The sequence below is a fragment of the Theropithecus gelada genome, chromosome 2 (genome assembly GCF_003255815.1).
Source record: "Theropithecus gelada isolate Dixy chromosome 2, Tgel_1.0, whole genome shotgun sequence".
In the NCBI taxonomy this organism is placed as follows: domain Eukaryota; kingdom Metazoa; phylum Chordata; class Mammalia; order Primates; family Cercopithecidae; genus Theropithecus; species Theropithecus gelada.
Window position 1 is genome coordinate 139,931,324 of NC_037669.1, and position 26,375 is coordinate 139,957,698.

Genomic DNA, 26,375 nt, shown 5'->3' on the forward strand with positions numbered 1-26,375 from the left:
GCTAATTTTTGAGAAGCTCTATTATAAATAATTACAGTTACATCAATGCCAGCAAGCACTCTACTTTCTTGACAATAACCCAACCCCCAAACCTCCACAAGTCCAGCATTTGTTTACTGCACCATGTGACATCATTGCTTTCTTCAGAGCATTTTCAGCAACCCTGTAATGTCTCTGATTAGCTGTGTATGGAGGGTTCATTTTTGCAATAATCTCATACAATCACATGCAAAGCATGTCTTTATGCCTTTCTAGTCGTCTTCTTAATCCATTTGCTGTTTACAATACCCATAAGACTTATAGGGAGGTAAGAAGAGTACTTACCTTGAGTGTTCTTTTTAAATATTAACACTTTAGTCTTTCCTTCTTTTTTGTCAGGAAGCTATGACTCATTTTACAGATTAAAAAATAAAAACAAAAACTCAACCAAAACAATCAAAACCAACCAACCAAAACAGAAAACCTCAAAACCAAGTTCTTAAGGTAACAAAGATTTAAACAGTGCATAAATGTTTAAGGCCATTAAGGGGGATGCCTATATTACACAGGCATATTTGATATCAGCAACTTTTTGGCTTATGGAACAGAGTTTTTGCCTTGTCTTTCTATTCTTAACATCAACATAAACACGAACTGATGAGCTTCTTCAATTTTTAACATGACTACCAATGTGAAATAAAGCAAATATGCTTGTAAAACAATAGGAAATAAAAGAGAGCAAAATTTCCTTTAGATTCACATTTATAAATGTTGCTTTGTTTCACTTGATATTCTCTTCCACAGTTTTTTTTTTTTTCCCCAAGTCAAGGAAGCTGTTAACATTACTGATTGAAAGTCCTGTTTGCTTCTTCAAGACATGAGAAACTGTGGGCCAGCCAGTCAGAATCTAAGTTGCGTTACCTCGTCCAAAGCTTGATGGTGCCCTCACTGATGCTAGCACTAGCTAAAATGTGTTTGTTGACTGCATACTCAACCTACTCAATGTGAGGAGCCGTTTCAATGAATTTTCTCATTTATCTAAGGGTAGACATTTTTCCTAAAGTCAATCAGACCATACGCCTTCTGTGTTTCAATTATTTATGTGAAAGCAAGGGAAAAGTTAGGAACAATTTGCAAATAGATTTTTTAATATAAGGAAGAAAAGTTTAATACGAAAAGAAGTGAATGTAATGCAATTACTATGATAGATAAACAGAATTTCTTTGCAAAAGAATATTTATTCTTCATCTCCTAATCAGCTTGCAGCAAAGCCAATTTTTTTTCCACCAAGAGATAACAAACAATGTCTAGGAATATTGTTTACATTACCTGTGGCACATATGTTTCTTTTTTCAAACCTCAGGAATAGTGTCCATAATATGCTTGGCATGAGAAAAAAAATATTTTTGTATCACTGCTGCTTTACATAGTTAGGTTCATGCATTCAATATTCTTCTGAATAATTATGAAAGTAGAGGATAGAGCACTAAAAGTTATTTTGGGGGCTTGTCAAATACAATTTATGGGAGGCCATTGGTTTGAAATGAGCTCCTGTACTAGGCCCACGAGACCAAACCAAAATGGAATTACTCACGTTAAAGCTCCATATTACCAAGCTGAAACCCAGTTGTTTATCTAACCTTATGAGCAATCAGGAGAGAGAGAGAAAATATTCAAACCCCCAGACAGGCCAGTTTTAGTGGGCATGAGAAGGAAGTCCCCTTCACTTTAACTTTGAAGCAACCAATCCATTTTTTTGTTCTGTTTCTGCTTTCCTTAGCCCCTTTCTGTTTATCAAGGCAAATTTCTCTGCTTGGCTCATCAAAACATCCATTCTATTTTATAAAACAATATGTTGCCTGATGCTAGAATCACAAGTAAAAGCTAATTAAGATCTTAATTAAATTTGTGCTAATTTTGTCTTGTGTCTTGTGACAGGTATATTTTCTTATTATTTTTATCATCAGCACTCAGCATAGTTATAGGATACATGTTGAAATCATAAATGATTACTAATATACATTAGTTTGATTTGTAATTTGTGTAGTTTGTTTGAAAGAAAGTCTCAAAGTGGATGAAGGATCTGAAGTAGACTGTTACTCATCTTCACAGATTAAGTAGTAAGAGTTTAAAAACTGAACAGCAACACAAAATAACCCTATTAGGAATGACATCTGAGTCACAAACCCAGCAATAGAAACCCTTGAGTTTTAAAGCATGTGCTGTAATCGTTGAGTTTCAGCAATCTTTTTACTATCGTCCAACTTCACATGCCACATTCATTAGCAATATGCCGAGATGTGAAATGATCAGCCTATCATAGAGAGTGCACAGAAATAATTTCTTTTCTACGTTCTTCAAGCATTTTGTCTACCTTTAATGGAAGTAGTGGTTGCACTTTTGCCTTACATCAACATTAGAAGGCAATTTAGTAAACCTGTTAGATGCTGATTAAATACAAAAAAATTTGTTTCATTGGTTTCTGTTTCATACATATAATTTATTTAAAAATAAGCCTTTTCCAAGGATGGACATATTTTATTTTTGTAACTTTTTGTTAAATCCCCAATTTTTTCCTTTTTGGTGGAGGTGAGATTTTCTTTTTCTACTGAAACACTTCATTTCAAAATGTGCTCAGATGCCTTCAAGTAATATCAATTCAAGTGAATGGTAATGCTTGTATAATCCATTAAAAAAATCACTCCAAAAAACACATTATCAAAGATTTAGTCTCTCTTTGCAGTTCTGTTAGCTAACATGACTGAAAATGAAACTTGGCATGTGGTTAGTGTAGCCCGAACTTAAGCATGTTTCTCAACTTTTAAGTTCCTGTTTTAGGCAAATGTACTGTAGTTAATAGTTTATTAATTCAACAGAAGATTAGAAAAAAGGGGAAGGGTTGTTTTTTTAAATTTTCCCCAAAACTGACAAGTTAGAGGACTAAATTAAATCACTCTATTAACAAAATTTCAAGTATTTTTCTTGTCTTCATCTTTGTTCCTGTATCTCCTCCCCAAATCTTCTCTCTCAATTCAAATTCGTGCCTTAACTTTCTTTAAATATACTGCCTAGACAATTATCTCTCCCATAAAGCACTACAATCAAGCCCATAAGTTGCTTAGAAGCACTTCTGTTCAGAATACAATTTTGTATTTTCTCATATATATTTTTCAAACAGTTACCTGGTTAAAAATGTCTCACAACAACCTTCTCCATTCATTACTTACTAAATGACATAGAAACTCCCCAATTAGGGTCTCAAGTATTTCTACAATATAGCTTCCTTCATCAAGCACTTTAATTCCTTCTATTTAATTCCTTCTACAGTATGGCTTCCTCATCAAGCACTTCAGTTCCTTCTATTTCCTAGTATAAGTCAAAACCCACTTTCCAGCCAAACTAGACTCTTTGCTATTTTCTAATAACTTATGGGTTTGTTCAGTATTTTTATTTACACTTACTCCCTTTTAACTTCTTATTGCTTATGTCCACTTCCATTAGGATTTTCATTTAAAGATATTTATTTAACAAGTACGTATTAAGTGCCACCCTGGGCCTAGTCATAAAATAGGAAATGGGGAGATGCCAGTGAACAACAATGAAGGATGCTTCCCTGCATTAATGGAGTTTTTAGTAAATGAAAACAAAACACCGGCCGGGCATGGTGGCTCATGCCTGTAATCCCAGCACTTTGAGAGGCCAAGGTGGATTACGAGGTCAGGAGATCAAGACCATCCTGGCTAACACGGTGAAACCCTGTCTTTACTAAAAATACAAAACATTAGCTGGGCGTGGTGGCACGTGCCTGTAGTCCCAGCTACTCAGGAGGCTGAGGCAGGAGAATCACTTGAACCCAGGAGGCAGAGGCTGCAATGAACTGAGATCACGCCACTGCACTACAGCCTGGGCAACATAGCGAGGCTCTGTCTGAAAACAAAATAAAACAAAAAACAAAAAACACCAACTTAAATATAAAACTAAAAACTTACGATAGACACTTGGAAGGCAAGATCTGGAGAGCTGTGAGAGTGAAACCGGTGATCTAATTTAATCTTTCAGTTGGTAAAACTGTGAGACCTGAAGCATGGGCAGGATTAACCAAGCAAAGATTCGATGGAAATCAGTTCAGTCATAAAGAACAGCATTTTCAAATGCACTGAAGAAGTTTATAAAAAACACAAGTGTGTGCATTACATAGTGTGAGAGAGGGAATTGCCCATAGAGAGAATACACTTCCCAGGTAGCCAAAGTGGATATACTCCTTCATTTCTTCTTCTAACCAACCTGAGTAATGAATATTTTTAATGTAATTAACAACACTTATAGATTTTAGGTGTGACCCTAGATTGTAAACTGCTTGGAGACAAGACTTATTTATTTTTAACTTTTTAAATGTTTATTTTTGTTAACAAAGATAACTTATTCATCTTTTGTAGAAATGGGGTCTCCCCATGTTGCCCACGATGGTCTCAAACTCCTGGGCTCAGGTGATCCTCCTGCCTCAGCCTCCCAAAGTGTTGGAATTACAGGTATGAGCCACCATGCTTGGTCATTGACTATTTCTTATTCATATTTTTGTTCCATGCATTATTTAACACAATGCACCATGGGTAATGAATATAAGACTGGGTTTCTGAGTGGGACTTGTGTAATTAATTACACAGGATCCTGCACTTAGAAGGGTACACTCTTGCTTTAATGCTCAGATGTCATTGTCCTGAATTTCTTAATACTTTTTTAAAAAGGACCCTGAATTTTCATTTTGAATTCAGCCGCCCAAAATTATGTAGCCAATCTTGAATGGATGTAAACTTGCTGAGTGAATTAATGATTTAAGGGCCAACAGGATCCAATTGGAATAGTTCTGCAGGTCATTTTTTTTACCAGGGTCTATTATACTTCAGGCACACCATATGAGTCTCATACGAGTTATGTGATGGGTGGCTTAGAAATGAGCAAAGTTCTCCTTTAAGAAACGTCCTCAGTTCTCAAGTGTACTATTTCTTTTTCTTTCTTTCTTTTTTTTGAGACAGAATCTCGCTCTGTCGCCCAGGCTGGAATGCAGTGGCGCGATCTCGGCTCACTGCAAACTCCGCCTCCCTGGTTCACGCCATTCTCCTGCCTTAGACTCTGGAGTAGCTGGGACTACAGAAGCCCGCCACCACGCCCGGCTAGTTTTTTTTTTTTTTTTTTTTTGTATTTTTAGTAGAGACGGTGTTTCACCGTGTTGGCCAGGATGGTCTCGATCTCCTGACCTTGCGATCCACGCGCCTCGGCCTCCCCAAGTGCTGGGATTACAGGCGTGAGCCACCGCGCCCGGCCTCTCAAGTGTAGTATTTCTTAAATAACACATTGAGCTCTATATTCATGTGGTCACTTGTGACTTATTCAGGTATTACTGGAACCCTCTCAATTGAAGCAGAATTCTTTTGTGGGTAATTACTTCTCAAACCTACATTCCTAACACTAGGAAATGAATAAGTCAAAGTCCCAGGCATTGTTTATTACGCAACAGATCTCTTGGCGTTTTGTAAATTATTTGCCACTTGTTGCCTATCACAAGTATGAATGAGACATATCAATGTGGAGAAATACATTTCATTCAGGACCATGGGGATGAGTCTATGGAAGTTTGCAGAAAAAGCAAAAGCAGTAAAAACTGTCAATTAGGAAGGATTAACCACATTATATGTGCGCCTGGTAATGAATGAGTGAATTGGACCTTCTACAGCTGAAGCTTTGTGACTTTGGGTGCCTGGAAGAACTAGTTTAGTTTTTAGTCTAGATAAGAACAGTGCTAAAAAGTATTTATGAGAAGCTGGAGTAAATATTGAAAATTATTGACTGAATCAATCTTTTCAGAGTATGAGAAACTCCTTTAAGAATTCAGAAGAAAATTTTTTTTAGTTCACTAATCAGTTCACCAAGCTACAATCAAAATTATCTTACTAAGCTTCAATATGCCAGGCTGAGCTCTCATTTTATCTGTTTGGATCATGATCCATGGATTATGGCCTCCTTAGTGCAGTTGACAACTTAAACTATTTTAGCTCAAGAGGAGTTTTTATGGGTACTTTTAGCAGTGAGCCAAAAAGGTGCCTGCAGACTAAATAGGACTTTAAACGCCATACACTTCTATTCATTGCCTGTTGATAAAGTATACAGATTCCAAGTCTACTTCAAGAAAGCCTTTTATGGACCTCAGTGGACTACCTCATGCATGTACTGAACCTGGGTTTGGGTCATCTCTCCTTGTTCAACAAATAGTGACAGAAAACTCTTTTCGTTAATAACAATTGCAGAACATTATTATCTTTCAGATAAGCTATTAACAGATTGTGAAATTAGTGACTAAAAATACTGCTTTGAAAGTAGGTGAATTTCAAACTTATGAAACCAAGCAGGACTGAGTAAATCCAGCAGTAAGTCTATTTGGTTTTTATTTAGAGATGTGGAGTTATGCATTTGTTAGGAGAGTGCATTCATTTTGTAATGATGGGATATAGTAAAGCTGTATTATTTATGAACAAAATATCATCCCTCAATCTTTTTTTCTGAACTCCTCAGGGGGAATTCCTCTTTGGTGGCCTACTTATACATTGTACATCTTTCATGACACTTCATTCTCTTCCTGTGCTTTTTTAAAAATCACTTTTATTTTTATTATTTTGTTTAAAAATTTTTTAATTTTTAAAATTATTTATTTTTTTAATTTTTAAAATATTTTTATCATTTTCTCTCTAGCCAAATGCTCCTTGAGTATAAAGACCACTTTATTTATTTATTTACTTATTTATTTATTTTGAGACGGAGTTGCCCAAGCTACAGTGCAGTGGCACCATCTCCACTCATTGCCACCTCCGCCTCCAGGTTCAAGCAATTCTCCCACCGCAACCTCCTGCGTAGCTGGGATTACAGGCACATGCCATCATGCCTGGCTAATTAAGAACACCTGTTCTTAATATCTTTATCCATAGTTCCTGGCAGATAATAATAGCTTATTAAATAATAATGAAAGAGGGCTTGGGTCATTCTTGTTTTAAATCATACCATGGTTATGTGTATCTTCTTAGTCCTGATGCTTAGGTAGCTATCAAGTCTATGGAAGGCAGCCTGAGTCCATAGAAAATGTACACCAGGCTCAAAAGTTTTAAGCACACATGAGAGTGTGCCCATATGTGATGGTAGAGAGACTGCTGGAAAGCAAAGTGTTTTCTAATTCTAGGGGGCATGAGTATCTAGACTGAGGAGCAGAGAGAGGCAGGGTTTGGGAAGAAAGCAAACAGCACGGAGATTGCTTTGATGCCCTGTACACACAGTGAACCACATCCTCACCCTTGTGGGGAGTTGCTCCCTGAGATGTCTGGCTTTTGTTCTGACGTCTGAAAGGAGGCACTCATTTTTTAAATTTCTGCTCCCGAAATACAGGCTTTAGGAGGGTGGATGGAGAAGCACAAATATACCCTGGACAATTTTTTTCGTTGTTGTTGTTATAGCATGGAAACGTTTTACCTATTGAAAAAAATTAGGAAGACATTTTAGTTTTAAAATCTATAAAACTGTGTGGGGCAGAGTGCCAACACATTCATTTACAGAGAGATAAATATTTCACAGGTGTGTGTATAAAAGACATCTTGTAAAAAAATTTTTAATAAACAAAATCAACCTAGATTGGATTCTGCTTCTCTCCTTCTATAGAACCAGGATCAGTTCTTAATAAAAGTGTATATATACACATATATAAAAATGCATGTGTGTGTGTGTATATATATAATCTAAGGAGAAAGTAGTTAACTGCAGGAGAAAGCCTTAATCTGTGAATCTATTTAAGCATATTGTTTGAATGTCAATTGGAGGCCTATTTTAATGGGCAGGATATAAGAATATTAACTACATTGTGATAATTTATAAAGCTCTCATTTCTCCTAATTTAACTGTTGTAAGACATTTTTTCAAAAACAGTTTCTTTTTAGCTGCACCAGTTTTCTCTTAACATAATTTCCAATGACAATATAAAATGCAATATATTTATTTATTGACAATTTTAAAGTAATTTCTATTTTATTTTGATTTTCCTCTGAGATTATTTTAAACTTACATTTTCTTTTTTTGAATTTTTTTTTTCTTTTTGTAATTGTGCACCCAATACATTTATTTTTTAGGTACTTGTGATAGACATTGCTCTCCCCTATTTCTGCTCCTTCCATGTACACACAGAATTGTGAGTTGTTGAAGTAATGGGAGACCATTTGCTTTAAGTCTGGCTTCTCTCATCATAGGAGGGTAAATATTGGTTAGTTTAAACCAGTTATTTATCTTTCCAGTAATAGAAATGGAAATGGTCACATGATGTAATTCAGCTGATGAGACACAAAGGAAAGCCTGCTGGGAGGCACCTAGAAAAACTGTCATTACTTAATAAGAGGGACAAGGGAAAGATATGGAGTTTTGTAGTCTTTTTGAGGGGTGAGACTGCAATATTTGGAGCTGCTACAGCCACTTGCAATTAGGTGGAAGAGAGAAGCCTGAGGGCAAAGTTGAGGAATTAGAAAGAAAAGTTGAATATTTCCTGGGTCAATGATAAAATCCTCTGGATATGTAAGGTTATACATTGTCTAATGTTTAGAGCTACTTTGAGTAGCATCCTCTGTTGCTTTCATTGAAAGCATGTTAACAGACATCACCAGTTCTGGAAACTCATGGCTCCTACTGATTATCCTACTGATAAAGATGCCATTGGGTTTAATATTCCTTATTGAATGTGCAGACTCTACCAATTAAGCTTTATAATTTGATACATGGGATATTAGATGAAGACCAAGTTAGGCTTAGGATGAAAAGCTAGCATTCCAAATATCCATATTTCTGGAATTACTTAAAGGTTTAAGATTATATACAGACATATCTCTGAGCTTGTGGATTCAGTTCCAGACCACTGCAATAAAGTAAATATCACAACAAGTTACATGAGTTTTTTTGGTTTTTTGGTTTTTTCAGTGCAACTAAAAATTATGTGTACATTATACTGTAGTCTGTTAAGCATTCAATAACATTATATCTAAAAAGCAATATACACACATTAATTTAAAATGCTTTATTGCTGAAAAATGCTAGCATTCATCTGAACCTTTAGAGAGTCATAATCTTTTTTGCTAATGGAGGGTCTTGCCTCAATGTTGATGGCTGCTGACTGATCAGAGTGGTGGTTGCTGAAGTTTGGGGTAACTGTAGCAATTTTTAAAAAGAAGACAACAATGAAGTTTGCTGCATTGGTTGACTCTTCCTTTCATGAAAGATTTCTCTGTAGCATATGATATTGTTTGATAGCATTTTACCCATAGCACTTTTTTTTTTTTCAAAATTGTAGTCAATCCTCTCAAACCTTACTGCTGCTTTATCAACCAAGATTTTGGAATATTCTAAACCATTTGTTGTCATTTCAATAATGTTCACAGAATCATCAGGAGTAGACTGCATCTCAAGAAAATACTTCCTTTGCCCATTCTTAAGAAGCGACTACTTTATCTGTTCAAGTTTTATAATGAGATTACAGCAAGTCAGTGACATCTTCAGGCTCCACATCTAATTCTAGTTCTCTTGCTATTTGTATCATGCCTGCAGTTACTTTCTCCGTAGAAATATTGGACCCTTCAAAGTCATCCATGAAAGTTGGAATCAACTTTGTCCAAACTCCTGTTAATGTTACTATTTTGACCTCCTCCCATGAATCACACATTTTATTAATGGCATCTAAATGGTGGATCCTTTCCAGAAGGTTTTTGATTTGCTTTGCCCAGATCCACCAAGGGAATAATTATCTATGGCAGCTATAGGCTTTCAAAGTGTATTTCTTAACAATAAGGCTTCAAATTACTCCTTGATCTGTGGGTTACAGAATGTATATTGTGTTAGCAGGGATGGAAACATTAATCTCCTTGTATATCTCCATCAGAGCTCTTGGATCACCAGGTGCATTGTCAATAAACAGTAATATTTTGTAAGGAATCTTTTTTTTTCTGTAGGTCTCCATAGTGGGCTTAAAATATCCAGTAAACTATACTATAAACAGAATTGCTCTCATCTAGGCTTTGTTTTTCAGGCATAGTGGATTTAGCATAATTCTTACGGGTTGTAGGATTTTTGGAATGATGCATGGGCATTGGCTTCAACTTAAAGTTAGCACCTAAAAGTAGGGTCAACCTGTCTTTTGAAGCTTTGAAACCAGGCAGTGACTTGTCTCTAGCTATGAAAATTTTAGATGGCGTCTTCTTTCAATTTAAAGCTGTTTCATCTGCATTGAAAATCTGTTATTTATTGTAGCCACCTTCATCAATTATTTTAGCTAGATCTTCTGGGTAACTTGCTGAAGCTTCTACACCAGCATTCACTGCTTCACCTTGCACTTTTATGTTGGGGAGATGGCTTCTTTCCTTAAGCTTCATGAATGAACTTCTGCTAGGCTTAAGCTTTTCTTCGGAAGCTTCCTTACCTCTTTCAGCCTTGATAGAATTGAAGCGATTAGGATCTTCTTCTGGATTAGATTTAGGTTTAAGGGAATGTTGTGGCTGCTTTGATCTTTCATCCAGACCACTAAAACTTTCTCTCTACCAGAAATAAAAGGCCGTTTCACTTTCTTATAATTTGTGGGTTCACTGGAGTAACACTTTTAATTTTCTTCAACAACTTTTTTTGCATTCACAACTTGGCTAATTGCTTGGTGTAAGAGGCCTCGCTTTTGGCCTATGTCAGCTTTTAACATGCCTTCCTCACTAAGTTTAATCTCATGGAGGTAGTGAGTAAAACGATAGTTACCAGAGGCTGGGAAGGATGTGAATTGAGATAAGGTAGGGGGAGTGGGGGAGATGAAGAAAGGCTGGTAATTGGGTACACATATAGTTAGAAGAAATAAGTTCTAATGTTTGATAACAGAGTAGGGTGACTATAGTTAAAAACAATGTATTGTATATTTCAAATAGCTGGACGAGAGGACTTGATGATCCCAACATATAGAAATGGTAAGTACTTGGGGTGATGAGTACCCTAAATACCTTGACTTGATTCTATACACATTCTATACATGTAACAACATATCACATGTACCCCATACAAATGTACAAATGTTATGTATCAATAAAAAATTTAAAAAAGATTATTATAGAATACTTGTCAATTTCCTTATTATTAATAATACTTTATTTACACTTCATATGTCTGATTTTTCTTTTCTTCTTTTATAACATACCCCTAGAGACAGATGTCTGATTTTTCAAACCCACACTTTGTTGAAATCTGCTAATATTTTCTAGTGTTTCTCATAGTGAGTCTCTACGAAGAGGATATTCAACATACCTCAAAGTCAAGGAAGGTTAAGCCAAAAAGCAAGTTAGATGAATTTATTTCTACAGCAGTGACAGAGCATGGCCACCAACAGGTCTGGGTTCACAGTCGTAAACTTCAATTCTTTTTCCTTTTTTTTTTTTTTTTTTCTTTTGAGGCATAGTCTCACTTTGTTTCCTAGGCTGGAGTGCAGTGATGCAATCTCAGCTCACTGCAACGTCTGCCTCCTGAACCTCTGCCTCCTCCTCAAGCGATCCTCGCACCTTACCCTCCTGAGTCGCTGGGACTAAAGGTGCTTGACACCATGCCTGGTTAATTTTTTGTATTTTTTAGTAGAGATGGGTTTTCGCCATGTTGCCCAGGATGGTCTTGAATTCCTAGACTCAAGTAATCCACCTGCCTTGGCCTTCTAAAGTGTTGGGATTACAGGTGTGAACTACTGCTCCTGGCTATATGCCACAATTCTCGTAGCAAGGTAAAATGTTCCAGGGCATAAGGTCATTTGCTCTGCTGTATTTCCTGGGTGTGTAGCAGCTCCACCAGCAGCCTGTGGAGTCAGAGGAGGAGCAATATCCCAATAGCATGAATCCCATTACCAGAAAAGGATGGCAGAGGTTCTAAACAAGATAACACATGTCTTCTATGTGGGGTGGGTGGGTGGGTAGTAGGTGTGGAATAGTTACAGCTATGCAGGGTTTCCCAAACAAATTTGACCTGGAACTCTTTTCACTCAAAACATCTATTACGATTTCTGGGGAAGTAAGTTCTTAACACTTCAGGGGATTATTATTTAGTATATGCAAACCATTTTAATACCGATTAATACCCCGTATCTTCATAGCAATCATACTATTATAGATATAGCCAGTTTACCTTAGGAAACCCAGATTCAGAGAGGTTTACAGATTTACCAGGTCATGTACACTACTGGGAAAAAATTCAGCCCTAGTTCCTTGTTAAAATTTGTCATGAAATGGTTTGCAGATTGTGAAGTGGTCAGTTCTGTAAGTTTAAAAATTTCTGAATGTACTCCATGTAAGGCTTTGCACACAGCAGGATTGGTGCCATAAATGGTTTTGTCACTATTGCATTTTATAACCCATTAGTGCAATTATATGATGTGGGCTTTGGTATCAAATCATTTAGGTGAGAATTCCAGTTGTTCCTTTTGCTGGAGTTGTGCCCTTGGGCAAATTACTTTCCATCTCTGACCTGACTACATTTCTTCATTTGGAAAATCATGTCAATTGAGGTCAGGAGTTCGAGACCAGCCTGGCCAACATGGAGAAACCCTGTCTCTACAAAAAAAATGCAAAAATTAGCCGGGCATGGTGGGGTGCACCTGTAATTCTAGCTACTCAGGAGACTGAGGCACGAGAATTGTGTGGACCAAGGAGGCAGAGATTACAGTGAACCGAGATAGACACTACATTCCAGCCTGGGTGACAGAGTGAGACTCTGTCTAAAAGAAAAAAGAAAGAAGAAGAAGAAGAAGAAAAAAAGAAAGATAATGATTGTAAATTACTAAACACAGTGATGATGACATACTAATTACTCAATGTCTTAGGTATGATTTTAGGGACAATTATCACAATTGGGTCATAGTATAGTGAAAAATTCCAGAAAGTTTTATATTAATTGTATATTTCTCTCTTAATATGTGCATTTAAATAAAAAAGCTTGTTTGAAATGCATTTTTTTTCTGATCTGTATTTTCTGATACATTTTGGCCAAAAAAAGAGAAAGACATGAATGGAAATCAATTAACCCTAACTTGAAACAGATGTCCCTAAAATGTGCTGTATGTTCTTTCACCCGTGAGCAGCTAACACATCAATTATGGAAAGGGAGAAGCATCCAAAGCCAGATGTTTTGAATGTCTTTGGAATTTATACACTTTCTTAACTATGGCTAGTTGAGTTACTGTATGCTGATAACTGAAATAACTTCTTAATTGCATGTCATTGTAATTTCAAAGACAGCTCCTGGCCTTTTAATAGTAACAGAGGTGATTCTGCTCAATGAGAAGCAGATGCCAACACAGAACTAAATCAGATGCAGGGCATATAGATAAAATTTTTCTGAATTATTTCATCAGAGCAGGGATTCAAACGTATTTCCTTTTGCCAGTCTTACTTTATAGCTTGGTGCAGTTGATAAATCTCAAAGGAGCTTACAACGGTTCCACATTGGAACTTATTCCAAGTCAGAAAGAGGCAAATAGAGTGCATTTTGATTTAGAGTCCGTTGCTGAAAATAGGATATTGTGGCTTAAAGAAATATTTAGACATTACTTAAGCTAACTATTATGGGATTGAAATGAAGGTCTAACTGTTATGACTGGAACTGCACTCATGTTTCCAAAGCTTTTTAACCAAGCCAGTAGCTTGCAGAACAAACTTCACTCTAGTGTAGAACACACATGTACACACACATATGCATGCACACACACCCAGGCATGCACACACGCACACAAGCACACGTGCATGCACTCACACACACGTATGCACTCACACACACAAAATCAGGGCCAAATAATAGCATAATTTATATGAATATAATCTCCCAATTTTACTTTTTTCAAAACCCAATTGGTATTTCTTAGCTTATTTAATATTGATAATTCATATCTAAATAGTCAAAAACTCTGATTGCCTTTGAGAATTTGTGTCAAGAACCTGTATACCAGATTATCTTAAATATACAGTCATACACTGCCCCAAATTCGGACTTTACTTCGCTACTCTCCTTACTTCGCTACTAAACTATAATAGTGGAAAGCTTCCTGAGGACAATTTCACTCTTAAATATGATAACTCTTGAATTTTACAAGGACTTATGCAAAAAAAAAAAAAAAAAATCCAAAGCTTCTTATCTGTATGAAATGAAGAAGTTTGGCAGTGGATGGAGACAGCATATGTCTTGAGGGGATGGGGAGGATATGGGATGGTTTGGGACTATAGTTCAAAGTCTTCTGTTTCAAAGATGAACTTTCTTTGAAACTCTTGCTTAGGAATAAGTTCATAGGATTTTAAGAATAGTTTTCATTCAAGTCTTTAAGTATAATTGATTCTTTGGGAACATGTTACTCGGCTATTTCTTTAAAATCGCTGGCCCACTCCCACATATGTGAGTACTCATATCCCATTTAAAAAGCATGGAAAAGAGTCAGGGGCAATGAGAATTGACTTCATGGAAAGTCTTTCATAACTATAAAGTAAAATCATATGCAGGACTCAACTTTTATGCAATTTTCTTGCAAGTGTTATTAGGTAGTCAATGTATTACCAACCTGCCCTAACAAACAAAATCTGCAGGAAGGGCTCTTGGTTATGTGTTGAAAAAAAGGTGGAAGGAGGAGGGCGGTAGAGTGGGGCCACTCCTATCTGGTATATACAATAGTACCCTCACTCCATTAGGAGAACTCAGGGGTCTAAACAGACTGAGTCTTTAATAGGAAGAATAAAGAGGATATAACTAGACCTTTGTGAGGACATCATTTTACTTTCCTCTAACATAGAGGTTGGATTGTTCTACATGTGTATTTGAAAAGATTATATAACCCACCACTTAGGAGGTATGAATAGAGCAAACGAATATGAGACCGTAAGGACAGAGAAGCAAAAAGATTTCTCCTAGTGGGGCCCACGCTAAAAGTTCAGGTATAGCTGTGAAGTTTTCCTCATTGTTTCAGCTCATCAATACAGCTAATGAGGATTTGGAAGAGATTTGATTATTTCAAAAATTAGGAAGCAAAGTAGGTTTACTGTAAAAATGTCCTTTTAATTTATTTTTCCAGGACGTTGAAATGCGAGAAGCAGGTGATAGGATGGGATTTTGAGTCTAATTCAGGAGTGGGAATCCTAATATAACGGGAGTCAAAAACTTTATTGTAACTCAGAGAGGTAAAGACAACCAATACTCACCAGCGATTGGGAAGAGACTACTAAATATCAAGCCGAATTTAAAACTTAGCTCAACTAGACAATTAATATGATTTCTCTACGTCATTAATACTGTTTCTCTGGAAAAAAGAGAAAGCTTAGTTTGAGTCAGCTTTTCTTCCTAAATATATCTACAGGGCAGTGTCTTCTTTCTGCCCTGTCACTACTTGTTCATTTGGCACTTTGTATGGATTTGTGGCTGGAGCAGAGTGGTGCACACTCTAGTCTCTCTGACAGCTTGGTAAAAGTCTAGTGAATGGATAAAGAAACGGATAACCCAGTTCATTTTCTGATGCTGCTATAGGCCCCTCGATGTCAAGTTGTAATGCTCACTTGGGCTCCATCTGGTGGTCTACTCTGCTGTTCTTTCCATAAAGCCACTTTGTCCCTGCCAAAACCATCCCATCTGTCAAAGTCCACACCCGATTCTCAACCACTTTAAGAGATGTTTTCTATACAATCTGTTTAAGTTGTATGGAAAGCAAAGGTGTCTGGGAAAGGTAAATCTTAGGACTTCCTTCCACCTGACAAGATCACAGATTGGTATGGATAATCAAAGGCTCAAGATTTGGAAATATTTCTGATAGTCTTGCTCTCCAGTTAATCAACATATTTTTTTTCTCTCCTCTTCTATCTTCCTATCGCCCTTCTTTGTGCCATCTTCTAGGAATTTCTCCCTCTGTTCCAAACTCTTTTATGACTCTGATCTCCTCTCAAATCTTATGGAGAAAGGGGCATTTTCTCTACACTGGAGAAAACTCTGATACTTCCAGGCTTGATTATTGAAATACAAAAGAGTAAGGAAAACAGATTTTTTAAAGTTTATTGGATCATTTTTCAAGACAATGTAGTGGCTTGCAAGACACTTTTCTTACTGCATTATCTTATTTGCATATCAGCAGTGAAATATCTCTTTTGATTCCCACTGCAATAAATGGTTTCTTTTTGTAATGCATTTTAGTCTTCCTTCAGCAGATGGATAGTTTAGGTCTATTAGTGCAAAGCTGATGAGTTGAGTTCATGTATTTAGAAAGACAAATTAATATTTGTCTTGTTAATATTTCCAAGAGGTCAGATGCTATATCTAGACTCCTGTTTTCCAGCTTTGATCCAGAGAAGCAACACGTTTGATAAATGATAAAAACACCAAATCAGTACACTCTTGTTCTGTTTCCTTTATGGGTACCTAAGGAAGAAATTGCTGTGTAGGGTATCCTAGACCAATGCAGGGGAGTCTAGTGCAATTATGAGGGCACAGTGGCATGGTCAGGCATACAGAATTTGTTGGGTCATCCCAGAGGCTCTTTCATTTCTTATGCACTGTGGACATTGTGTTGAGAGAAAAGGAGATGGGTGGGTTGCCATGTAGGAGGCTATTTTAGGATGTAGAAATAGTACATGGGTCTATATACAGGAAAAGCTGAATCAAGAGGAAACTGAATCAAGAAGAAAACTGACTCAAGCAGGTAAAGAAATAGCATGCATCACTGTAGCCGAAAAATTACTAACTTTTGTCCTGAAGTCCAGCAAGACACTTAGGTTGTAGGAAGTCAAAGACTGGGCACTGGGGACCCATGGATGTCATTGAAGGCCCACCAAGAAGCCAGGTGATTGCACTCTCTTGCTAAAGACACCAAGCCACCCAAACCACACACTTCTTCTTCCAGATATTACATATCACTTTAGAGGTAGAAGACAAGAGAGAGATAAATTACAGTAGAAACTAAGCAATTTTTCCCCAAGACAAGGCTGAGTGTTAACTAAAGGGATTGTTTAGCAAATAGCCATATTAGACAAGGATTTAAGAGAGATTGGTCACATCACACTCTTTCTATCAGAGGAACACTAAACTCAAAAAAGGGTCCCTCCCTTTTTTTTTTTTTTTTTTTCTTCTTGGAATGCCACTGTGGTGGTAACACTTCATGAGCCATCTTTTGACTTTGAAAATTTAAGTCATGTATTTAAGATGGTGGAGCAAAAATAATAGGAGCCTAGGCCCTCAGTGACTTTCTGGGGTCACCATACCAATCCTGGAGGGCCTACTTACGGACTTGCATTAATGAAAGAATAGAATACCCACATTTTAAGTCACTATAGTCAGTTCTTTGTTCCTAGCAGCCAGAGTCAATTTCTTAGTGATATAGTGTGCTTTTTTCTCTGAATTTCTTCAGTTAAGAATTTATAATTTCCCCCTATACACATGTTATGTACTCAAGGCAAAAGTTATTCTTTTCAGAGATGCAAAAGAACACATTAGAAATTTTCAAAACATTATCTGAACAATTGTGTATGACCGAAAGTCAAAGTAAACTGCATAGTTTTTTGAAAACCTACACTTAAATGATATAGAGTATGTGTGTTCATGTACTCACATGTGTATGTTTCTGTTGTCTTGGTCCAATAAAATGTAAAGAAAAAAATACCTGGAAGATATTATGGCAATATGATGGATACAAAGATAGAATTGCCGCATGTAATTTATGAAAAACTGTAGAGGCATGGGCACTCTGATCAAGAGTAAATAAAGGAACTCCATGACTCTTTGAAATCTGACCATATTAGAATAATATTAATTAATGTTTGGGGAAGGGTGGTACTGAAATCCTAAAGCAAAAACTGTGTAGATGTACTCCCACCCATGCTTGCCCTCTGAATCTTGGAGACAAGAACCAAGAACCCAGGTAGGGCCTTCTCCCTGGTAATCTCCAGGGTGTACTCGACACATAGTAGGGCTTAGAATAAGAAGTCCACATGAGGCAGGAAACTATTTTGAGACTCCACTGAAAATCTCTACACAAGAAATCTAGTGCTAAAAGCTTACTTTCTCTCTGCCAGAATATATGAAAGTTTTTTTACTTTAAAAGTAAAAAAAATTACCACATTAATCTGTTTCTTCTAAATAGTACATTCCATAATTTAACAAAATTACCTTTTAAAATGTAAATGTTCCTGGAGGATGGGTGAAGTAGTTATATTCTCAGGGAGCATAAATTTTGTTCGAGGAAAGTGAAAATAGATGGTAGTATTGGCAGCACGTTGGCTCATGGAAAAGTAATTTTAAGATATAAGATTTGACAAAAAAGGGCAGGCCACTTTGAAAGTATTAAAGTCCTGCTTAGCAGAGGTATTTGGGGGAAACCTGTGAAATCCTTTCACTTAAGGAGAGTTCTGCTTCTTTGATTTTTAGCTTGGGTCTTACCTAGGATAACTCTATATGTCCCAGGTTGCATATGACAGTCTCCGTTCACACCACTTGTCCTGGAGTAATTATTTTACATTGAAAATTGTCCCGGAATGCATAATGCATTTTATGGAAAATCAATTCTTATACCATTTCTCTTCCTGTAGATAAGAAGGGAGGGGGGGCCTCTGCTGTTCAGAAATTCAAGGTAACCCTGTGATCCTTTTCTATAGGAGAGCTAGCTCCTCTATCTTGGTGCTTCTGAAAAGTTGGTGCGTTTGTGGGAAATGGGACAATGTGTTGTCTTGGGACAAGGTTTTCCTATGCATTGAATGGTTGAAAACCTCAGAATTGAAAAAGGATACAACGCTGCCTTTCACTTGCCTCAGTGAGCTAGATCCTGAGTGAAGTGGTAGTCGAAGTGTTTTTGAAAGTTCAGGGGTAGTGATAATTATCCCTTTTCCATACCAGGCATGTCCCTTTGCTTGGAGAAATTGTAATCCCAGTTTTAAAGGTCTGCTATGTGCTAATCGGAGGATTAAAGACATTTCTTCCCAATGTGTGAAAATGAGCAGACAAAACTGATGAAAATGTACACTGTAAATTCTCAGTGAAAAAGCACCTGCCTGCATAAAGCTATTTTAATATTTAAATGTTGCCAACTATATGTATTTGCTGCCTGCATATATAGAAATTCTTCCTTGTCCAAAAATTCCCTTGTCCAAGAGATTTTATGTACAATGACAGTGCTAGTCATCACCACTGCACCGGTAAGTGTGTCAGAGGACACATAACCAGTGCAAGGTGTCTTGATTGAGTTTCCCTAAAAGCAAACTCTGAATGCAAATAGTTTACTTAGGAGGTGATCTCAAGAAGTCACTAGGAAAGTGGAAAGTGATGAATTAGGGTAAGGTAAGAAAGCCAATTAAATGTACAATTGAGTAGGCTATTTCTGTGGAAATAGTGGCTCAGTTCTGCTAGGGACCTCTGGTAGGCTGTGTGTCATCTCAAATAAGGTGTGAAGGAACTAGGGTATTAATCTACCAATTTTTTAAGGTCATTCGTTGAAGGCTACTTCAAGGATGCATAAACTTCTCAGAAATTCTGGCCTACCAATGCATAAGCAGAAAGGTCTTTCATGGCCAGAAGCCTTCAAGCAGAGTCTCAAGTGTTCGAATTTAAAATCCCGTGACTCCGCAAAAAGGTGACTGCAAAGTGATGCAGATAGGACATTGACAATGACTGGGGTAGAGATGCAGGAAAATCAACTACATATGAAATATAATTTCAGGAGTGTCAACAGGATCAGTCCACACCCCATGATGGGCCCTGTAAAAACTCTTTACCATCCATTAATACCCTACTGTGATATTTTATTTTCAAGTTGATTGATGAATGGATGTATTGATTCAATATAATTGAAGATTTTAGGTATGTGACTTCAGATATGACTAGATCTAGAGTTTCTGATATGCCATCATTATTCTCTCACTTTCTTTTCAGGCTGTTTTCCTATATTTTGGCTTCATACCTAGGTAGATCATATCCATTGGTAGAAAAATTGGCTACCAGTTTTAGCAAGCCCAGAAGAAATAAGGCCTCTGTTTTATAATAGTTCCAGAATAAGTCTAAGGGAACTCTCATTGTACTAAACTGGGTCCCTTGTACATCCCTTAACTGATTATTCTGGCTATGAAATTTGGCTGCACCGAGTTCATATACCTACCCCTAGAACTATGGGAGCTGAGTAAACTTTGCCTGGATCGCATAGCCTGAAGTATAAGTGGAGTACTTCATTAGAAGAGAATATGGTTGCTATTGTTAGAAGACAGAATGGATAGCATATTAAACACACACAAACACATCCCAGAAATATACCCACATACATTGCCATTGTGTCCTTTAGCTTTGATTCCTGAGAAAATTCAAGTTTTCCTGGATATTTATTAACTTTGTTAGTAGCTATGTGACTACTTTCTTTCTGGCTTAGCAACTAGATAATTGTGTGATAGTGAGCGATTCATTAAACAGAGTGTCAAAATGGTATTCTCCCTCCCTTGGCAAATTTTAGTGGGGCCTCAAAGATTAAAGCACCAGGTACGAAATACCCCTATGTTCTAGTGGGAAATTCTAGGCCATCTGAGTGGGGCCTTAGAATTGGATCTTCCATCTTTAGCCAAACAATATAATATGAGCTCATTAAAAGGATCCAGTGAGCTTGTCCAAAGACATTACGTTCTGATTATTCTCCTTCTCATTATAAAGGAGAGCAGGTGGTGCTTTCCATATAAATGGAATGAGACAGACTTCCATGAAACCCGTGAAGGACTCAGTGTGTGCTCCTTGAGTTGGGAAAAAATGAGGAAGAGTCCTTGACTTATACATAGAAACTGAGGCTGGAGCTGCCTATGATGACAGAGTGATGAGACAGATTTGGAGGAAATGAAATACTCTTGGTCATCCTCTCAATGTGGTGCAGTGGTTCAAAGTGTAGTTTCTGTGTCTCTACTGGTTAAGTCCATATTTCACATCCACCACTTATTAACTAAGTGTTCATGGTTGTGTAATTAATTTTTCTGTGACTTTGTAGAAATAATTCAAATAAGTGTTGTGCGAATGAAATGAGTTGAAGTGTGGTGAGTGCTTGGCACTGGGTTTGGCATATAGTGAGAGCTAGCTTTGATTGCTATTTCTTCCTGACAAGTTAAAGTAGACATTTGTATGGCTCCCAGAAGGTAGCTGGATTTGAGTTAACTGGAAGGGGAGGCTGACTATGGAGGTCACTAAAGGAACAAAGCAACACAACTAGGGAAGTCTCTGTAGGAAACTCAGAAGCAGGGACTGACGAAGGTGTCATACACAGTCAACTAGAGGAGACACCCTGTAGCATTGGGGTCTTCAGCAGAAGAGAACCCTGGTAATGATGGGTTTGTCTGAAAAGCCCCCAAGGACACGCTAAAAATACAGACTTTTTGAGATCTGCTCTAGTGCATGAATAGTGAAAGGAGAACTACATGATACCAATTCTCCTTCTTTCTTTCCCCATCTTTCTTCCACATCACATAAGAAAGAAGCAGCTTTGTGACATGGGAGGAGTACAAAAGCTAGGATGAATAATAACTGGAAAAAGGTGACCACTTTCCAAAACTGGCTTAGTTAGGCCTCAGCTATGAATTAGAGGAGAAAGAGAAGCTTTGATATTGTTATTGTTGGAATTGTGTCCCCTTCCCCCAGATTTTGATGTCGAAGCCCTAACCACCAATGTGACTATATTTGGAGATAGGGCTTTTAGGAGACCGTAAAGGCTGAATGAGGTCATGGAGGGGAGAGAGTGCTAATTTGATAAGTGGCCTCATAAGAAGGGGAAGAGAGAGAAAGATCTCTCCCTCTCTTTCCCCACCATGTGAGGACACATCAAGAAGGTGGCCATCTGTAAGTCAGGAAGAGATACCCCATCAAGAACCAAATCAGCTGTCACCCTGATCTTGGAATTCTCAGCCTCCAGAATTGTGATATATAAATTTTAAGCCATTTAGTCTGTGGTAGCTTTTATGGCCCCCAGAGCTACCTGATACAGATATTAAACTTTTCAATGCTTGGAAAATTAGACTATTCATTCACACTATTCATTAATACCTGAGAGTAGTTGGAAAAGCCCAAGATTTTATCCCAGGTCAGGAAAGAAGTATTTGATAAAACAGACTTAGAAGGACAGTGATGAAAACGAATGAACACACTGTCTGTGTGTCCAGCTTTTCAATAATTCAGCTGTACACTTAACTTCTTTAGAGTGCACTTTATTTCCATTATACAGGAGTTGGATTTGATTTCTAGAATTATACAGGAGTTGGATTTGATGGGACCCAGGTCTCCATTACAACTCAAATACTTTGTTTTACATTTAATGATTCATTTTCATTTATGTGAAAGAATTTCAGTTATTTTTATGAAAAGTTTCTGAAAAGCAAATATGCTAGGAAATTTCAAAAAATGAAGAGAAGAGGAATACAACAAAAAGGATCTTTTAGAGAACTAGAAGTTGCAGGCTTTCTAACCACAAACCACACTCTTCCTATGCCCAGCATTATTTTCAGTGTTAGCCGTTTCATTTGAAAGGGCTTCCCTAGACTGAATAACATTTACTGAAATTCCGATGATTCTTGATGTGACAAGGAGCCTCTACTGTTCTCAAAAATTCTTGGTAGCCTAAAACTAATTTTAATAAGTATAAATGAAATTTTAGAGATCACACACACACACACACGCACGCGCGCACACACACACACACACAATGTCTCGACCATTATGAACACAGAACCCTAGAACTTCTCATTAATAAAAGCAAACCTCATTATTGCAAGTAGAGAGTAGCTAACTATCATATTTTTAAAAATTGCTGTTTCTCTGAAATATGTCCAGAGGATTTCATATCCACTCTCAGGCAAATCATCCTAGTAGGTTTTCTGTAAAGATGATTATCCCTTTTCCATACCAGGTATGTCCCTGTGCTTGGAGAAATTGTAATTCCAGTTTTAAAGGTCTGCCATGTGCTAATCTGAGAGTTAAAGACATTCCTTTCCGAAGTGTAAAAATGAGGAGGAGAAATTGATGAAAATGTACACTGCAAATTCCCAGTGAAAAAGCACCTGCCTGCATGAAGCTATTTTAATACTTAAATGTTGCCAACTATATGTATTTGCTGCCTGCATATATAGAAATTCTCCCTTGTAAGCCTGCCCAAACCAAGAGCCAGGGTTGTTAAAACTTCTTTATACATTTTTTCATATAAATCTATTTCTTCTTATACAAACATTCTTCTGATGTTAGAGTGATTCATAAAGCCTCAAATCCCATGGGTGTAAGAGGATACCTCTCAATTATGCATCCCAGGCATGAGTAATTTCACAAGCTGAGGGAAGGAGATAAATGCATTAAAATGTTCTTGCAAAACAAATTTCAAGGAGAGAAAGAGATGAAAATGGGAGTGAATGTACAAGTGGAAGATTTACCTCATTGTGCAGAAAAGAATATTAGATCTGCCTTTGCAAAGCTGTTTAGCTCATAGTTCTGCACAAACAACCCTGGTAACTGCACTGCCCAAAGACTTCCTAATATGCATATACTGACAAATGTTCGGTTTTGTTTCTGCTAATTACAAAGGATGAGAACTATATGATAATTACATTTTCCAGTGAATCATAGGTCAGACCCTGTGAGAAATTATGGTAGCCTTTCATTCAGGATCAGCTCTATTCAGACACAGAGTGGTTGGCCACTTTTGAGCTTTGCAACTGTATCATCAGCCGCTGGATATTGAGCCCCTACTGTTTGGAAAGTCATACTGTAGCTAGGTATACACTGGGTATGGCACTTGTGAGAGCCAGGGCTTAATAGCAAAAGGCAAATAACCACATAAAGCAATATCCTTTGTCCTGGGTGAGAAGTCCTAAAGATGTGCAGAAGTGGACAATCAGACTGTTGAAATGACTAAAGAAGTCTTCATGGATGGGTTGACAAATTGAACTTTAAACACAAAGTAGTATTTGGATAAGTGGAGGTGGAGAGTGTTCTGGACTGTTATATTACAGAAATGGAATCTTATATACATAGAGGCTGGAAAGTTTAAGGCATCTTTGGAGAAAATTTAGATTATTGGATTTAACCGTATGAAACTGCTGTTTTTATAGGTAAGAAATGATCAAATATCACCAAGTGCACAAGACTCAAGACTGGCATAGTAGAAGACAAAGGTGGATATGTGGGTAGGTAACAGATAATGAAAAAATTGAGAATGTCATGGCAAGGTACTTGGAGTGAGGCATTTCATTTAAACATCATCAACAACATAGCAACTAAAACCTAAAGAATTATAAATCTTAGAATCTTCTAAGTGTCTTAGGAAAAACTTAGTTTAACTTCTGATTCCTGAATTATCTTTATCATCTGTTTTAATGGTCCCAGTAATAATGAGTATACAGCAAACTAAGTTGATTATCTTTTGAGTCAACTCTACTTGCTTATTTATTTAATGTTGATCTGAAGATTAGTGATACAGGCAAGTTTAAAACTTCCGGTCCTCCCTTCAAATTTGAAGACAACAGCTTAAATTGTCCCTTTCTTATTGCTTTTATTCTTGTAACTTAATGTCAAGTCCCTCATTATTCTAGGTGGTCTGCTTTAGACAAATTCCAATTTGTGAAAGTTTCTCTGTAAGTTCAACACTAAGCACAACACAAGATTCTAACTGGATATTGTATGACTATTTTTCCTCCCTTCTGGACACACATTTCTGTTAATACATAATAATGTAATTCACTTTTCTTAGCAATTGCTATACAACGGGAAATCATATTGAGTTTACTGTTAACTAAACTCAAATATTTCCCACCAGGCTTCTAAGACATCAGACCCATATTTTATATTTGTGCAAATTGTTTCGTGTACAACAGTTAGAACTTTTCATTGCATCCCTGTTAAATAACATCTGGGTATAATTAGCCTCTTGTTTTAATCTGTTGATATTGCTCTTCTTTCAATTAACATATTATCTATTACTCCCAAATTGTTTATATACAGGTTTGATCAGCATGCAGCAAATGACTTTATAATAGGCATTAATACAATTGTTGAATAAGGCCAGAACCTGAAGTACACTACACTCCTAGATGACTATTCAGATTCATATTAACTATTTAGAAAAAATTAGTTGTGAAATTTACCTGGGCTCACTGCAATTTGGTCAACATTTCTCAATCTTGATCATAAGTAGAACATAATGTATTTGTCAGATATCTTGATAAAATACTGAATGCCTGTGCTTGCAGCATTCTCCATCTCAAGCTTTATCTCAACATGATCACCACAACTTTTACTTAATGAGCTATTACTACAATACCTTTGTGAAGCAAAAGTGAAGTGAAATGTTATGGCCATCTCTTATTATGCAGCAGGCCACTTTCAAATTAATTACCTGCTGAATTATCTCTATATCTCAATGCAAATAATAAATAGTTGACCTTTGAACAATGTGGGCATTTGGGGCACTGATCCCCCTTGCAGTTGAAAATTCACATATAACTTTTCAATCCCCCAAAACTTATCTACTAATAGCCTACTGTTGACCAGAAGCCTTATGATAACATAAATCTTCGGTTAACACACATTTTGTATGTTATATGCATCATATACTGTATTTTTACAATTAAGCAAGCAAAAGAAAATGTTATTAAGAAAATAATTATAAGAAAGAGAAAGTATATTGACTATTCATTAAGTAGAAATGTATCATCATAAATATGTTTATCCTCATGTTCAGTATGCTGAAGAAGATCAGGAGGGGTTGGTCTTGCTGCTCAGTGGTGGCAGAGGGAGAAGAGGTGGAGGAGGTGGAAAGGGAGGCAGGAGTAGAAGGCACACTTGGTGTAACTTTATGGAAATATATTTTAATTTCTGTCTGACTTTTTGCTTCTTCATTTCTCTAAAAACATTTCTATATGTTACCAATCTTTTTCCCACCATTTGCTTTCAATTCAGTGCTTATATGATAGAAGGGTCCATGTCACAACAGAAGTCAAGAGCAGTCTTGATAACTGAAACCCTTCTGGCCAGATTGTCTAATATCAATTTTTTTTTTTTCTGGCACTGCTTCTTCTATGTCTTCTTTCTCATTGTCCGGCACATTTGGAAGCAGTCATCTCTATCAAGTCATTTTCTGTTACTTCCTCTGGTACGGTGTATAATAGCTCTTGAATTTCTCCAAGATTCAAATCTTGAAACCCTTCACCTTCCCTCCTCCTTTTTAAAACACGGTATCTACAGTCTCTTTCATTATTTTCTTGATTGGCTGTCATAAGTTCTGTGAAGTCATGCATAACATCTGGACACAATTTTCTCCAGTAGGGATTTCTCGTTTTTGCCTTGACGGCTTGCACAGC

At 36.9% G+C, this 26,375-nt stretch overlaps 1 long non-coding RNA gene across 1 annotated transcript in view; it reads left to right on the forward strand.

Annotated features, from left to right (window-relative positions):
* The window catches only part of LOC112617958, a 44,490-nt gene that overhangs the window by 5,659 nt on the left and 12,456 nt on the right, over positions 1-26,375 (forward strand). Inside the window, exon 2 of the long non-coding RNA XR_003117995.1 lies at positions 24,129-24,203. This is a non-coding gene — a long non-coding RNA (uncharacterized LOC112617958). The remainder of the gene's footprint in view (positions 1-24,128; positions 24,204-26,375) is intronic.